Source organism: Mesoplodon bidens (assembly GCF_964165515.1).
Source record: "Mesoplodon bidens genome assembly, chromosome: 7".
Taxonomy (NCBI): domain Eukaryota; kingdom Metazoa; phylum Chordata; class Mammalia; order Artiodactyla; family Ziphiidae; genus Mesoplodon; species Mesoplodon bidens.
The window spans coordinates 40,781,458-40,793,617 of NC_138164.1; the positions used below are offsets into that span (position 1 = coordinate 40,781,458).

At 40.8% G+C, this 12,160-nt stretch overlaps 1 long non-coding RNA gene and 1 pseudogene across 2 annotated transcripts in view; both read right to left on the bottom strand.

Moving 5' to 3' along the window:
* LOC308620080 (centrosomal protein of 78 kDa-like) overlaps window positions 1–12,160 on the bottom strand; it is a 319,042-nt pseudogene that overhangs the window by 20,958 nt on the left and 285,924 nt on the right. Inside the window, exons 4-8 of the transcript in view lie at window positions 9,084–9,156; window positions 7,922–8,031; window positions 5,538–5,693; window positions 3,416–3,557; window positions 1,355–1,418 (exon numbers count right to left, since the gene is read on the bottom strand). The product of the transcript in view is annotated as a centrosomal protein of 78 kDa-like (transcript). The remainder of the gene's footprint in view (window positions 1–1,354; window positions 1,419–3,415; window positions 3,558–5,537; window positions 5,694–7,921; window positions 8,032–9,083; window positions 9,157–12,160) is intronic.
* LOC308621108 lies at window positions 10,409–11,660 on the bottom strand. Its single transcript, XR_014016402.1, has 3 exons — window positions 11,601–11,660; window positions 11,274–11,430; window positions 10,409–10,821 (listed from the first exon to the last, which is right to left on the bottom strand). It is a non-coding gene; the product is annotated as an uncharacterized lncRNA (long non-coding RNA).

Genomic DNA, 12,160 nt, shown 5'->3' on the forward strand with positions numbered 1-12,160 from the left:
AACAGTTCAGTTTGGTAATTAATCACAGCTTCACTGCAGGACTTTGCTGCTGTTTCTCCGTTTACCAGAAGCTGCCATTGCTACTCTGTGATGCCATCTGAGATAAATTAGTAGATTCTAGTTTGGTGGCAGTGAAGTTTGTTTACATACATTTTCCCATGCTGTAGCTATTTTCCCAGTTATTCAAAGCAGTTTTCCACATTTTGCATTGCAAATCATTTCATAAAGTTGTTTTAACAATAAATAAAAGCAAGTAATTTTCACCTTAAAAAAAATAAAATATCACTCTTGAAATAACAATTGGCAGACGATCATAAGCTTTTTTTTGACTTCATAAACACTCTTAACAACTTATTTAATACACTATTGTCCAAGCAAGTTGATTAATAGAGAATCAAAAACATACAACTTGAAGTAGAAAAAAAAAAAGCTGTATTTATGAAGATGTTTACAATAGTTTATTTGAGGTTATTTCCAATTTTTCACCAATTTAAAAAATTGACCTCAATGAAACCATGTGAATGCAATGTTAAAAAGTATAACTATGAATCACAGAATTTAAATTTAGTATGAAAAGATAAGAATGGCAAATTATATTGAAGCTATGTGGAATTATGTTTATAGACAGCAGGAAGAGAAAATTAAAATGTAAATATTGCTTGATAGGATAATGGGATTAGAGGTGGTCTTTTACATTTTTCATTTTTATGCTAATACCTTTATAAAACCCAAAAATCTTCAAACAACACATTTTTTAAAAATTGTGGTAAACGACACAAAACAGAAAATTTATAATTTTAACCATTTTAAAGTGGACCGTTCATTGATATGAAGTCAACAAATTTTTAAAACTTTCAGAGGGCACCTGAATAAAAGATGTGTTGTCCACTGGTGATTTTAATGTATCTGGTATATAACTAAAGTCACCACAAAACCCTTTCTGGGAAATTGGCAGATCATAAACATAAAAAATTTATTTTGCTTTTTATTAAACCTTATTGTTTTGCTGTTTCAATATTCAAATTTACTCACAAGAAAGAGTCAGTTTCATATTAGATTTGGTTTCACAAATGCTGCTCCTGCTATTCATTCTTATCTCCAAAAAAAAAAGACTATTGTGACTAACGATAATATGTTACAGAAAATAAGAAGTTAAAAGGTTTTCAATCTGCATATCTGGGAACCTAAATTAAAGCATCACACAACATTTTCAAAAACAGAAAAGCCATTTGATTTGACTAAAATCTTAGTTTTAAGATGGCAGAAAGTACCTTGATAATTTTCTTTTAAGAAAGAAAGAAAACCAAGCCATTAAAGAGAAATTCTTCCAAGAGAACTGAAACATGCTATATACCTCTGACTTGGCACTCCTTCTATCTGGAGAACTTGTTTGGTAACTGTTTTCATCACAGAATGATCTAAAGTAAAATGAATTGAAATTAGAGTAATTATTTTCCAATGAGTGGCTATTTCCATTTAAAACCAAAAGCCAACTAATTATTGCTTTTCCCAGACATTTAAATATGAAATCTACATTATATAATTATACACTTATTTCCCCCTTTGTGTATTCTAATTTCTTCCTCAGAAACCTAAGATGCCATCTTGCAGACTGCCCACAGTGGCTACTATTTTGGCAGCAGCAAAGGTCAACTTGAAACATTTTGCATCTCAAGTGGCTTTGGATACCTTTGGATACAAAGTACAGTCTGAGCACCGTCCAGACGCTTAGATACCTAAAGAGCATCTAAGATATCAAACCAGGGCATCCAAGATAACAAACCAAGTCCTGATATTCCCTCAAAAGCTGCTCCTCCCATCAGCTCCCTTCTTCTAAGTGATACTACCCAGTTGCACACATAATCATCAACGACTTGTCTCCTTGTTACTATTTCCTTCATACCTCACATCTATCTGCAGGTCTTGAGAGCTACACCCTCAAAACACAACCTGAATTCAACCACTTTTCATTTGCTGCAAACTTCCAACCTAACCTAGGCCATAAACATCTCTTATTTGGAGCACTGTGATAGTCTCCTAACTGGTCTCCCTGTTCCTCTTTTTTTTTTTTTTTTTTTTTTTTTTTTTTTTGCTGTACACGGGCCTCTCACTGTTGTGGCCTCTCTCGTTGCGGAGCACAGGCTCCGGACGCGCAGTCTCAGCGGCCATGGCTCATGGGCCCAGTTGCTCCGCGGCATGTGGGATCTTCCTGGACCGGGGCACGAACCCGCGTCCCCTGCATCGGCAGGTGGATTCTCAACCACTGCGGCACCAGGGAAGCCCCCTGTTCCTCTTCTTTATCCTCCCAAGTCCCTTCTCTATACCAGGTCACCTTATTCAGATACGATTTGGATCATGCCTTTTTCCAGTTCAAACCCCTCTACTCATTTAGAATAATCCACATCTTTACTCTGGCCTTCAAGACTTTACAAGAGCAGACCCCTGGCTAGCTCCTTGACCTCATGTCCTACCACACTCTTCTTCACTCAGTACTCTGCCCAGATTGGCCTCCTTGCTTTTCCTTAAATACTCCACCCACCTACATGCCTACATACTCATTGCCTCCTTGTCCTGGAATGTGCTTACTCCACATCTTCCATGGCTTGCTCCTCTCTTCATTCAGGTCTCCGTTCAAATGCCACTTCTCCAGTGAAGCTGTCCCCTAACAAACCTATCCAATGGAGTCCTACCTGCTCTCCCTCACTCTCCTTACATTAAGATAGTTTTGCACTTCCTACTCTCTAAAATTATATGACTTATCTCTTTACTCATTTCTATCTGATGTCCTTCACTAGAATGTAAGTTCCATGAGGGCAAGACTTTTGTCTGTCTGGTTCACTGCTTTATCCCTAGTCCCTAAACCCGTATCTGGCACACAGAAGATGATTACAAAATTACTTGTGAATCTGACAAATGAATAAAGTACTCCTGGCAAGAATTCAGAGGCTGCACAGGAAAGAAAGAATGCTCTTGGTGGAAGCAGGCTTAGTATCTAGGTTCACCTCTATTCAGAGTAGAGATAAGAAAAATTGACAAGTATAATTCACTTTAGTTAGTACAGTAGCTGCTAAAAACATAAGGGAAGTGCAACACTAGAAAAGTACAGTTGAAGCTTGAACAACATGGGTTTGAACCTCGCGGGTCCACTGACACACGCATAGTTTTCAATACATATGTACTATCGTCCTACATGATCCAAGGTTGGTTGAATCCACAGATGTGGAACCACTGACTATAAACTTATACCCAGATCTTGAACTGTGTAGGGGTCGACACCCCTAACCCCACGTTGTTCACGGGCCAACGATATGATGAGGAAAGTTAAACACATTAAGTTTTAAAAAACTGTCAATACCTGAACAAATTCTTTTTGTTTTGCTATGTGTTCATCAATTTAAAAAAAGTGACCACATACCAACAAGCAGATTTTTTCTTATATCCAGAACGAGCAGAGTTCTGTTGGTTTCAAGGGCCTTTAGTAAAGCCTTTGCTCCTTCACTGGTGAGGCCGCACTGCTGCAGGTCAAGTGCTTTCGATGAAAGACAAAAGGTCACTTGCTAACTCTACAGATTTAACATATAGACAACTCTCATTTTCTCACGTGTGGAAGAGTCCTGCACAAGACAAGTCATGGCAGGTTTGTAATTTTGGGTATGGAAAAAAACAGAGACATATACGCACACACATAATGCATAATCCAATTTAAAAACCTCTTCTTGGATGTGCAATGATAACCCTGGCTTTAGTACCAATAAATCAGACAACATATTTTACAATTACAGAACTGAAGAATAACTGTATATAACCTATGAGCAAAAAGCATCACAAAATGAATCTCAGTTCATAATTAGCAAGGGCGGCAGGGGCATGTAAACCTCACAAGCAAAACCTGGTGGAGCTCAGAAATGCACTGCATTCTTTTGATCATGATCTTCAGCTCCAAATCACACTTGAAACTAGTTCAAAGGGGAAAACAAAATAGAAGAAATGTAATAACTGTTAGTTTTAGAGGAAAAAAAGACAAATCTAAGAGGATACAAATAATAAAAACTTTCAACAATGTGTGAATAGAGAATACATACTAAAAACCTATCATGAAAGTAGGATGGTCAAGAACCCTCGCAGTAAAAGGTCAGACAAAACCCAGAAAAACTGATCATGAATTCTAGTAGTTCTGGGGCTGAACAACCTACTCATTTAAACCAAAGGGATCATCACTAAAGCACAGGGATTAAAAAATATTACATGAAAGGAAACTATCATGAGTCTTTTGTTTAAGTGTTGTGTGGACCATCACATTAAAATAACTGGAGTCTTTCAACACCCCCATGACACATAGAAATAGCAAGTCAGACATACGGATCTGACAGGATATGATACAACCCTTACAAACTCTCACTACAGAAGAATGGACACAGGGTATAATTAACCAAATAGCCAAATTAATACAAACAGCCAGTAAACCTCACCAGTCAATCAAATGAATACAAAATAAAACAAAATGTGGTTATTCTCCTATCAGATGAAGCCAAGATTCTGTAAGAAAAGCCTTTAAATAATGTCTATACCCTTTGGATCCAACAACTCTCTTTCTAAGAATTTAACCAAAAGAAATAGTCAGAGATATAGGTAAGGATATATATCAGAGTACTATTTGTAACTGAAAAACTGGACAAAGCTTATATACAAGAATGGATAAGCTATGTGCACTGTGGCATATTCATATAATGGAATACTGAACAATCACAAAAAATGATGTAGGAGATGCAAATTTACTGACTTGCTAAAATGCTCATACTAAATTAATTGAAAAAAGTTATAAAATTTGGAGTAATCCCACTTGCATAGAAAATGGACAGGTACTCATTTTTGTAGTTTCACATTTTTTTACAAGTGCTACAGGCCAGTGTTTGTGAGAGGCAGGCTTCCCATCTACTGTTGGGGTGGACTACAAATTGGCATAGCCGTTCTGGGTGGTAATTTGGCCATGTGTATCAAATGTCTTAAAAATAGGTCACACTTAGTCATTCCACTTGTAGTACCTTATTCTACAGAAGTAATCCCGATGGACACAGAGATGTATATACAACGTATTCACATTGTTTCTGACAGGGAAAAGCAAACTGTCTAAATAGAATTGCAAAGAATTGATTAAACTATGGGACATCAATACGACGCAATACTACATGATACATCTTTAAGTGAAAAAAGCAGGAATGTGAAATAGCAAGTATACTACAATTATATTTTTGTAATCCCTAAGTGTACATATATATTTGTAGAAGAAAAAAAGACTGAAAGTATATACGCCAAAATGAACAGTGATTATATCTGGGTATTAAAATTATAGGTTCTCTTGTAACTCTGTATTTTCTGTAAAGGATATATGCAACTCTTAGAGAAAGTTGAAAAGCAAAATAAAAGCTATCAGTAAAATGAGGCTTTAAAACATCCTATCACAATAGTATCATGCCAAAAGCTAAGCATATTAAAAATTCAATATTTTCAATTTTAGAATTTCCCTCTAAGCCATAAATCCTAAGAGATTCTGCCAAAGCACTTGCACCCAGGTCACCAATGAGCGGGTTGCAGTTCAGAGTGATGCGCCTCAAACCAGCCATGCAGTCAAGATCACGTCTCCTGGAATGAAGACTCTCAGCCCAGGTTTCTTCATGCCTTCTGGTAGTCTGATACTTCAAAGATTTAATGGGATGAAATTAAGATGCTTGAATAAGGAAACAGGGTGTGCCTGAGTATGGCTTCTTATGTCAGAGATTTACACACACACACAGATCAAGCATATATGCCAGGAGCATCAACCTGAGAACTTCAACAGTCACTTCTGGTTTACGAGTCCAGTGAGTGACCCAGATTCTGCTCGGTCAGTGATTAGATTCTAGCCACTGCATTTCCTGTTTCTGAACACTTATGTAAAGTTGGACAACTCAATTACAGTCTATGAATTATTTTCCTTATCTTCTAAGTCAGGGAATTGGTTCTAAATTCTATCTTTGCTGAGGCCCTATATTTCATCATCCTGTCCTCCAATGGCCTCCAAACACCTGACTGGGCAAACCATAAGAAAACTTTTTAATATGCATCTTATTTATTAACAAATTATATACACAAAGTTCCATACATAGAATTTATGTACATGATAAACTACACAGATTTTTAAAAATAATACAAAGGTAAAAATGTTCTAATATTTTCTTTTCCTAACTCCTAAGGCATTATTTTATTTTACTTATTTTTTTATAAAGATTTATTTATTTATTTGCTTGTTTGTTTGTTTGGCTGTGCCAGGTCTTTAGTTGCAGCATGCCGGATCTTTTAGTTGTGGCATGTGGGCTCTTAGTTATGGCAGGCACGTGGGATCTAGTTCCTTGAGCAGGGATCGAACCCAAGCCCCCTACATTGGGAGCACATAGTGTTAACTGCTGGACCGCCAGGGAAGTCTCAAGCATTATTTAAAAAACTATATTTACAAAATGTATCTCACATGCTACCTAGGGTGTGCACACAAGCTTTAGAGGCCTGGACTATGCAGAGCCAGTTTGATGTGCCTTGGGAAAATAATGGTTTGACATTTAAGCAAAAGTACTGTCTTGAAGATATTCAATTCTTTATATTCATAAAGTAAATTTTGGTAACAGGGAACACTGACTGTCAATGAAAAAAGTCTTATTACATTCCTGAAAATGTAAAAGACTCAAAGTGCCTTTGTTACTCTATAAGGAAAATCATTAGTGTCATTTTTCTATTAACAATAACTTATTAAAGCTCCAAGCAGAAACAACAGCAATCACTTACACAGAGCTTAGTATGTGCCAGGCACTATTTATACAAATAAGTGCATTTAAACCTCATAATGAGGCATAGAGGTTAAGTGATTTGCCCATGGTCACTAGCTATGAAATGGGAGAAAGGGAATTTGAACCTAGGCCATTTGGCTTCCGCACCCAAGTTCCTGTTTTCTACCTCAGGGGTCAATGGACTTGCCCTGTATAGGCTCAAAGAAGTTTTCAATTTTTAAAATCTAAATTTAAACATTTCCAGATTTGTGGGCTATACAGTTTCTGTTGCAACTACTCGGCCCCACTGGTGTAGGGTGAAAGGAGCCATAACTACCACGTAAACAATGGGTGCGACTATGTTCCAGAAAAACTTCCTTTACAAAGCCAGGCGACGGGCTGGATCTGGCCCACCAGCCAGAGTTTACCTATCCCTGATCTGCACCATCAAACTATTAAAAAGCCTTCATGTCAAATTATTAACTAACTTTAGGCCTAAATACAGTCATTATAACCACTGTAAAGTTGTTAAGGCATTATTTCAAAAACTGTATTTACAAATTGCTGATGTACTGACTTTTATTAGTTTAAAAACTACAACAGCTAATAAACACTTGATTCATTTAAGTCTTGAAGACTAGAATGGCATAGTTTCTTCACAGTATTACAATAAATGTTTTCAGTAAAAAAATACATAAAAGTATTATTACGTATTATATATTAAATCTCTTATTTCTAAAATTAAGTGGACTATCTTTCCTAAATGGTAGAATCCCAAACTGAAAACTGGTCATATTCTTTCAGCAAAATGAAAGCTGTGCTCACATGTATCAAAAGGCAAAAATTAGGGCTTCCCTGGTGGCGCAGTGGTTGAGAGTCCGCCTGCCAATGCAGGGGACATGGGTTCGTGCCCCGGTCCGGGAAGATCCCACATGCCGCGGAGCGGCTAGGTCCGTGAGCTATGGCCGCTGAGCCTGCGCGTCCAGAGCCTGTGCTCCGCAACGGGAGAGGCCACAACAGTACCACACACACACACAAAAAAAGACAAAAATTAACTGCCCTCTGTATCAATATATTAATGTGTTTCAATCACATATGTTTTCATGAAAGTTTAAACATAAAATCACCTTTAAGATCTAGGCCATGTGATCTGCTCCATGCCATGTCAGAATACACCCCGTGACGTTTACTTAACTTGTCTTAAGTGTGATAGAATTCTTTATACCTTGACAAATAACTAAAAGGAAAAAAAAAAACCCACACACACAAAAGATGAAGAGCCTATACATTTGTCAATCTTGACTTATTTGCTTTTCTTGAGTCAGTTGGAGGTTTATAGCCACATTCTCAAAATCATTAACTACAATCTTCCCAAACAGGTAATTGACGAACAGATGCATTCTAAAACTTGTCAGTAACAAAGTGCTATTCCAGTTTACAGCAACAGTTTAATTCTATTTAGATACTAAAACTGAATACACTGAATACTGCAAACTTGATTCCCAACCACTCAGCAAAGTACTACATACCTTTTCAGATATAGGAAAAAAAAGAAAAAAAAGAAAAAGCATACGATTCTTCCTATTTTCATTTCCAAAGATACATCCCAATCTTAATGATCAATCAGCGATTTAAACGTCAACTGTAAACCCAGTATACTGCTGCTATGCAGTGTACTAGAGCAATAGAAGAGAGAGGACCTCAAACCCTCTGTTCCCTCAAATTCAAAGGCAGGCTTCCTGACCCCTCCAGACCACTACTGGACACAGGGAAGGCACACTAATGTTTCAGGACCCCAACCAACAGTCACCTGCTTTGTGATTACTTCCATGACACACCCTCACCAACACCAGAGTTTGCTGCTCCTACGGGACGTTACATGTATTTACTATTTTAACACATACCACAGTGCATCATAATTATGATTGCAGATAGATGTTCTAACAATTGAAAGAGAATGATGACTTTTTTGCTCTTTACATCTTGCTATTTCCCTTCCCATAATATTTCTTGAAGCAAAACCATAAAATATAGACAAACACAAAAAACAGAAAATATACAAAACGTGTGCTTTGCACCTTAACACAAACTTAAGTAAAATTAGTTCTGACAGTATCCAGCATGACAAACTTCCATGGTACAAATGAGAATGGACCAAGGTTTGAGCAGGTACAGGAGATAATCCAGGCATGAACAACACCAAGGAAAGGTAGACAGGAAGTAACATGGTGTGTAGGAAATCACGAGACCAGTCTGATGGGAAGAGACTTAAACAAGACTGAAACTCACTTCCTAAACCTCCATCTCCAACTGGACAATTCGCAGGACACAGGTGCACCAAAGTGGCCAATTTATTCAATCCCTTTAATATGGAGGAAGAGTTTAAAATTTTACTGGTTTAATTTGCCCCCAAAGCAACTCTCAACAGTTATGGCCTCTGTCGTCGGAGCTTTGTATGAAATTAAGTCAAAGTGTGGAGCTCCTTTGCCTTTTTTTTTTTCTCCTTAAAAAAGAAAAGAAACAATTGTTCCGAGTAAAAACAAACATATTCCGAAGCATGTGTACATTGAAAAGTAAAGAAACTTTATTAACAACTTCATAAAAACTGACTTAAAATTTTAAAAAGAAAAAAACATGTTTCAAAGTCCTTCCGACTGGAGTCGTGTCTCATCGTGTCCTCTCTTTACAGAAATAGTCGTATTAGGACACATATGCACAAGGATTAACACCATGACACACTGTACACGGCGGGCCCCGGCGAGCTCACCAGGCGTCGTCTGAGTCCAGGTCTCTGGGGAGGATCCACTCCACGGATGAGCCCAGCAGAGTCTGAAGCTCGTTCGTGAACTCCACCACATCTAAGAGCTCCTTACTTTCCGGATTAAAGGACTCCAGGTCTTTGGGGCAAGAGAATAAGAGACTTGCTGACACTTGCCGGTAGAACTCGGCCTCCGCGATGGTGACAATTTCCACATTTGGAAAATTGCAGCGGAATATGCAGGAGGACATTTGCAGTTTCTTGAGCAGGTCTGAGAGCAACAGCCAGTTACGAGGCCTACACCAGAGAAAGGACAGTGGTTTGAGTTTCCGGCAAAATTAGAGGCGCTCCCAACTATAAACTACCCGTCTCCTGGCGGTGAAAGGGCCTGCTACTTCCACTTTGATTACCCCACCCCCACCCCACTTCTCACTGTCCTCAGAAGATCTACTACTTTTTTTTTTTTTTAATTTAATTTATTTATTTATTTTTGGCTGCATTGGGCCTGTTGCTGTGCACGGGCTTTCTCTAGTTGTGGCTCGCGGGCTCTAGAGTGCAGGCTCATTAGCTGTGGCGCACGGGCTTAGTTGCTCCATGGCATGTGGGATCTTCCCGGACCAGGGCTCGAACCTGTGTCCCCTGAAATGGCAGGTGGATTCTTAACCACTGTGCCACCAGGGAAGCCCGGAAGATCTACTTCTAGCGGGGGAACTCTGGACTCATGTGCATGTGTTAAGAGACCACCTAGGGCAGATCAGCCAACTTAGACAAAAGCAGGAGCAGCGCCCCTGAACCAGCCTCGTTGCAGGCCACCCCAGTGCTGCCTGGGCTCTGGCCACAACTCAGGTCACCCCTCTCCAAGTAAGTGCACCCCGTTCTAGTCACTGGGGAAAACCAGTCTGTATGCCAACCCAAGGGAGATGGCAAACACCTCTTTGACCTCTCCTCTCCTCCGGCCCTCACGGAGAGAGCATGAGAAACACTCGAGGTCACCTGGCTTTCCTTGCCTTTCCCACACCTCCAACCCGCCCCTCAATGCTGCCGGGAGTGAGGCTTTTTCGAGAAGGGAGGTGGTACAATCCTTCCTGATACCCTGCCACGCTTTATCATCTCTATCCCGAATACAATGTCACCACAAAGGCAGACACGGTCCCAGCCTCAGAGTCCAAGGAGGATGCTACTCCTTAAGCACCGGGGTCAACACACAGCAGAGCAAGGTTTCCTGATGTGTTCACTCCGAAGGGTTGGTCATGGGGCACAGTGGCCCGACTGTGGGGACAAGACTCGATCTAAGCAAATCTGAAGACACATAAGATCCCAGGTGCCACATACGGCTTTCTCTAATCTTATACGAGAAGAGGGTACACATCAGTATTGTCCCATGGACCTCACGCGCCTTGGAAGGCCCCTATGGTAGCCGTTTGGGGAGGATCCCTTCCCCAAGAGTTTAGTGACTGAAACTGTGCAATTGCAGTCGCTGACTCCCGTGTCCTTTGGGCTCTAGGGGTGTGTTCCAATGAGGGCAGTTGGCTGGGGAGCCCTCCCACCCCCCAAACTTTTCTGGAAAAGTTCCACTGCATTATGTGAGGTCGGTGGACACTTGGTGAGGAATTCACTCACCCCCCAACCCATCCACCCTCATCTGCTGAAGGGGATTTCTAACTCCTGCCACCCCACAGAGCAGCTGGGCTGGCTCTCGACCACACGCTGGCCACGCTCACCCCTGAGCGACGGACACCTGGACGTTATAACACGGCAAAACGGGGTCTTCGGAAAATTCAGATTCCAATAGGTCACCATAGGCCTCGTTGCTGTCATCCTGGTCCTCCGGTCCTGGGGGATTTGCTAAAACATCGTAACCACTTTCATCATCTGGTTCTAACCGGGGGGGCAAACAAGAGAGAGGTCAGTAAGCTGGAGCAAGATTCCAGCTGTTCTCCAAAAAGGACCCTGGAAAAATTCTTTCCCAAGCAAGCCCTGCTCACAGCACCACCCCCACCCCTACCCCCACCCCCACAAGCCCAACTGAAACGAACAAGGCTGCTCACCACACACAGAGCTGCCAGAGAACTCCGAAGAGCAACCGGGGTTACCGTCGTCAGGAGCCTGCAGGTTATTTCAACAGTGTGGAGAGAGAGGGGGAGAGACAGAGAGAGAGAGAGAAACAAGATAACGCCTGCTGGTAAGAGGCAAATGCTGCTGGAGTTCGGGAACATCTCACGCTGGGGCTGGTGTCACCTCCTGACAAGTCCCACTGCACACGCCTCCAGGTAGGTATCTGACTGAAACCTCCCCACGCGTCCACCCGCCTTCCTGAGGGACTGCCCGGCTCACCGCCCCAGCCTGCCAAACAAAAGCTAGCCTGGCTAGCTAAGAGTTTTCCAGCCCCCCACCTTGCAAAACTCAAAGTATGTATCTCTTCTTTGACAGACTAACGTTGGGCCGCTTTTCCCAGTAAAGGGTCACTTAGAGTAAACGGGGGGGTGGGGGTAGGGGGAACCCAGGTGAAAGGCTGTGAAGTCACCGTCTAGATGCTTGAACAAGACCGTGTCTTGACCTCTGCCGTACCTGTTAAGAACTTCTCCAGAAGTTCGCTGTGGTTCACTTT